Below are 6,000 nucleotides of genomic sequence, written 5' to 3'. Positions count from 1 at the left end.
TGTACTTGTGAGACTCTTGTTTTTATTTGTTTCTGTTTTGTTTCATTCTTCTTTCCTTTTCATGTTTGTTATGGTGTTTAATTATTCCTTATGTTGTGGTGGGTTCTTGTGCCTTTTTGTTTGTCTTTGTTGTCAGCCAATGCAGCAAACCATGTATTGTGTTCATCAATGATTGCAATATTATACGCGACATTTATATCCAAGTTATGCGAAAAGTGTATATGAGAAGTATATGCACTCAAATCAAAAATTTCTGGGCTGGTTTTCTGTATTGACAATACTTTTTGTAAACAAAATTAGATTATGATAGTTCCTACAATCGGTATTGTTAACGATTTTAACAATATTGCGGAAATTCGAAAGTTGTTTTTGTTTTCTATGTTTGGAACAAAAGATGGTATTTTTGGATTTGGATTACAATGTTTGAACAAAACAAATACATTTTTGGAACCAAAACATATATTTTTGTTCCAACAAAAGCGAAAAATATTTTTTCTCTGCGTGTATGCTGGAATGAAACAAAGTCATTGGATCCCCAGTCAGGGCTTTACGGCGGATGACCCATCAATTCAACGTTTTTTGTCCGGTCAAACAGGCGCTGGTTTGAATCGATGTGTAAGAGCTCGAATTGTCATGATGCAGAATGATTCGCCTTCTCTTGGTCGTTTTTCACAGGAGACTTCTGGCAAACAAATGGTAGTGTACCACTCAGAATTACAAATTTCGTTGGATTTGGCTCGTTTTCGTGTAACCCAACGGTCGATTCCGGTTTTGTTACGGGCTCCTAAGTATAGATCCAAGATTCGTCGTCTGTGACGATCGACGATAAACGTCGTTTAAAGCACCGTGATCGTTTTTATTCACTATTTCTTTGCACCAATCCACAAGAGCCTCTTTTTGAAAGATTGTGCAATTTTTCTGGATCTAACGAGAAAAATCCATTTTTGCGGCCAGGTGTTCATGCAATATCAAATGTGCAGGGGTACCTCTATGTCATGGTATATTACATGGCGATCTTGCATTATCCGTTAACGCACGGTTTAATTTTTTCTGGCACAATGGTCGATTTTGGTCGACCCTCACGGCCTTCTTTTTTGGCTAGTGTCGGCCACGATTGAATTCATTAAACCAGTTAGTTTTTCATAGTGCTATTGGATGGCCCTTTATAAACATACAAAGATTTAAATTGATCGATGCACTCTTGCTGTGATAAATGATCGGACGAAAATGTTCACAAGTAAATTCCATTTTTTCAAGTCACTGTAAACAACACAAGACATGGTCGCACAGTGGATCCACCCATTGGCCAAAAATAAAAAAATAATGTCAAAATTTTGGTACAACATCTGGCAACTCTGACAGCTATGACATGAACCTTTTTAAAAATACATTAGTTTTTTTGTCATTCGAACGCGATCTTCTTAAGTATAGCTTCAAAATTTGGAACATTTGACTCATATTTTTTGTTGTGAGTACAACCTATGTTTTAGGTGCAAGTAAATATATTCAAAATATCGCGAAACTAATATGTATAACAAAATATTATAGTGGATTTTGAAGCAGGAGGTAATAGCTTAATTTTCATTAAAAAATAGTGTTTTAGCGTGTTGTGGAATTCTAGTTAGCTGCATATTTTCTTAGTATATTTTGTAATGCCAATTCGATCATATACTTAAATTTGACCTAAGGTTTTAGTCATGATGCCCACCAGTGCCCACTTAGGGAATAATTATCCAAAGTAGGTCATGGGTTTAAGATTATTCAGTATTAAAACCAGCTGCCATCTAGTGCCAGACTATAAATGGTGGGTCGCTGAATAAAGCTGCCCTAGAAAAGGGTTTCTATGGATATATTAGCGTATAACCCTGTTATCTGACCACGTACGTTAACATAATTGGCATCAGTGGCAAGATGAAGAAATCTTCTTCCAAATTATTCTTACGTTGGCGGTACGTGCCTTTAAGGAAGAACGCTATAAGATCTATATTAAAAATGTTACCAATTTTCAGACAAAAATATTGATTTTTTAATCCGCTAAATTGGTTGGATTATATGTTGTTTTGTTACCCCAAGCCTATTTTTGCATCATAAGATAATAGGGACCTTTGTTCATGTAATTTTGTATTAACAGCATAAAACTATTCTTGCCGTATACCCCCTCCAGAGGGGAAAGGGGGGAGAATGTCACGCTCGTAGTTTCTTAAAACACTCTTCGCAGCAGCGCAAAGCTGTAACCGGCGAATTGGCTTGATTTTTACACTCTCCAGTGCATTAAAAGTCTTTATTGGAATCAGTCGGCACGAATTGACGTAAGTGGAGAACCCACAAAAGAAATTGCCATATCAAGGGGTGTTAGACAGGGAAAATATTCCAAGAAACACTCGAAGGAGAAAACATCGGAATCAGAATTCATGGGAAACTAATCAACAATATAAGGTATGCGGACGATGCTACGTTACTGGCAGGGAGCATATCCGGTCTACAAAAACTAGTAGAGAAACTGGCACGTGTAAGTGAGAAATATGGTCTTAAAATCAACATGCAGAAGACGAAGTATATGATCATTAGCAGAAAAAATCCCCATGCTGAGGTGAACTTAAAAGTACAAGGTACACAAATAGAAAGAGTGAGAACCTTTAAATATCTTGGGATGTTAATAAACGACAAATGGGATCCCTCGAAAGAAATAAAAAGTCGAATAGAGATGGCGCGAGATGCTTTCTGTAAATATAGTAAAACCCTGAAAAGTCATGACATAAATATAACAACAAAAATACGTTTCATAAAATGTTATGTTTGGTCGGTGCTGTTATATGGAACAGAAGTTTGGACGCTCAAATCCTCTGATGAAAGAAAATTGGAATCCTTTGAAATATGGATTTACCGGCGAGTACTGAAAATACCATGGACTGCGAAAATTTCTAATGACGAAGTACTAAGAAGGATGAATATAAGCCGGCAATTAATAACAACTATAAAAAGGCGCAAAATAGCGTATCTGGGACATGTATTAAGGAACAACAAATACATAATTTTACAAGCAATTCTGAAGGGAAAAATTGAAGGAAGGCCAGCTAGAGGAAGGAAAGAAACATCCTGGCTCAAAAATATCATGGACTGGACAGGTTATACCAACGAAACCGACCTGCTGAATGCTGCAAAACACAGAGAGCTGACAACCATTATACAATAAGATAATAATTAAAATGCGATAAATATTGAAAAAAGATGTATTGTACGATCACTTATATCCGGATAACGGATGAGTAAATAAAGAAGAAGAAGAAATATTTTTGGCCACTTTCTCCATACAAGTGGATCCACTGTGGGTCGTTAGGGTTATGACTTTTTTACAACCTCGTATCCCTGTATGATATTTTGATGAGTTTTTACCTAAGATTATATAAAATCTTAATTGTTATTTCTCAGAACTTTTGACAAGTTTTTGAAGTTATTTTAGGTATTTATAGGCAAAACTTCATTCATTCTCACCACAGGAAATCAGTTTTGAGAAAAAATTTCAAAAAGTCATAACCCTAATGGTCGTATGACAAACTTTGTCAAACGTTCCAGATAGTTTTCGTGCTGCCCTCGTAGCGATATTCTCCAAAATTATATTTCTCGAAATCATTCTTTCTCTTAGTGTTTTTCTGTCTAAAAAGATACTAAATCAACGACAACTGCACTATCCGATTGAAAAAGTAGAAAACGAATGTTCAATGAGCTTCTGTCTTTTCTAATGTGCTTTTTACATTAGCACGAAACAGGTTTTAGGGCTGTTTCGTCATTTATTTGCTAAAACAGGCAACATTTTGTGTCATTTACCATACAAAAATAAATGACGATAGCTGCGTCATTTATTCTAAACAACGCTCAAAAACACCATACTATTATACGCAACCCTGCTTTTTCGTCATAAACTACCAAAAATGCAACTGTTTTATGATGTCTTTGTTTGTTTGTTTGTGTGTGTGTGTTGTAAAAAAACAAAAATACACAAACGATGACAAAAGTGTAAATAAATGGTTAAAAAACTTGCAAAAGTTATATTTTTTTAATTTTGAATTAAGTCAAGTTAGTTGGTAAACATTAGTGTTGTGAAATTCTTATTTTTCGGAATTAAAATCATTGTGTGCTTGTGTATGTGTTATTGTATCCGTGAGTATGTGCTATTGTGTGCCTAAGCAAATGACGCAAAAAACAGATGTAAATACACTTCATTTGTTTCTAGGATTTCGTAAAACGAAATCATTTAATGTGCGTATGTAAATTGGATTTAAGACTTGTCATTTTTATACAGTTGAACCTCGATTATCCGTGAATCGATTATCCGGGAACCTCCATTATCCGGGATAGAAAAGAAATGTTGGTTTTTTTCATTTTGTCTATTTTTTGTTATAAACGTCATTATCCAAAGTTTCCAATTAATTTGATTAAGTAAACAAATGAAAACTGGAAATTCTCCCGTATTACACAATTGGTGTATTTATGGTATTACAAAAACCATGGGACAAAATCAATTCAGATGAATCTGATGATGATGACATTATGTATGCTTCTAAAATTTGGTGGATTACCTTACCAAATATAATAAGAATTACAGATTTTATTAATATTGTAGATTATGCCATTTTTACTTAAAAATATGTTGAAAAACTGCATAAAACATTGCCTCCATTATCCGGGAAAATCGATTATCCGTAATGCCTCTTGTCCCGACCATAACGGATAATCGCGGTCTGACTGTATCTTTTTGTGACACTTTTTGACTTGTCTTCTAAGACTTGTCATTTTTATAAAGCGAAATTTCTTATACATATTTACATAAAAATAAGTTTAGATGTGTTGTCATGTACCACCCTGTATATAACACAAATGTGTTTCAAGCCTTCAAATTGGTTCTTGCATTTGCTAACGTTGATCACTGCACCGCATTATCGACCAATGCTATCCATTTACATTTTTATTTTATCATCTTTCAATAGCTGCGTTCCAGTACAAAAACTGCAAAATCAACGACAGCAAACATTTTTTATACCCTCCACCATAGATCAAGTTCGATAATGGCAATATCGCTCCACATTTTGGTATAACCCTAGAAAATGAGACAAATGGCTATATTCTGGATTTGTTACGGTCATTCATGAAACAGCCATTTATGTATTTTTTTAAGGTTAATTCGTAAATGTCACCAAAGAAGGAGTTACTCCCATCATTGTATTATTTTAGACCACGTCAAATCCTGTATGTGAGAACCCATATGACACCTATATTTTCACTGATTTTTTTTTTTTTTTTTTGTTGCATGGACTTAGAGAATATTCCCATTCCCAAATCTGTTCGAGATACTAATTTTGGATATTGTGCGCAAAAGTTATGGCGGTTTCAATTCTGATTATTAGAAAAACTCTTATAAAAACGCTATTCATTATATCGAGAAACATTGTTAATTTATGGCTTCCTACATACAAATGAAAGAATGAAAACTATACAAATCCGTTTAGTAATTTGCATATTATAGCAAAAACAAAAAATATATATTGAGGAAATTTATAAAATTTTTGTAAGAGGAAATATTTATTAAAATTTATTTTGTGAGTTAGTTGAAGAAAATTTAGGAAAAATAGGTCGGAGTTATTCTTCTATTTTATTTAAATATTACGCAAAAAATCACATTTCTTATTCTAATCACTTCTCGAATAGACGCTAACATCTAACATAAGATATTGGTGTCGTTCAAATAAATGTTGAGTTCCTTTAAATGGGGTATAATCTTCAAATAAAACTGTATCGGGTAATGTCTATTTTGAAATCCGTATAAATCGCGAAATCCTCAAAATCACTTGATGCGCATGCGGTTTACCAATACAGCGAATTATTCTCTTTTAATTTGTACACATTTGCCAGGATTTACATTGGCTGCTAAGATGTAGCATCGTTTGCAGTTTAGTGTGCAACATAACACTAATAATTTGCACAAAGTGCATACACTTTTTATGC

Source organism: Musca autumnalis, unplaced genomic scaffold (genome assembly GCF_047663935.1).
Source record: "Musca autumnalis isolate F117 unplaced genomic scaffold, ASM4766393v1 scaffold_4, whole genome shotgun sequence".
NCBI classification, from domain to species: domain Eukaryota; kingdom Metazoa; phylum Arthropoda; class Insecta; order Diptera; family Muscidae; genus Musca; species Musca autumnalis.
This window is presented reverse-complemented; position numbering follows the sequence as displayed.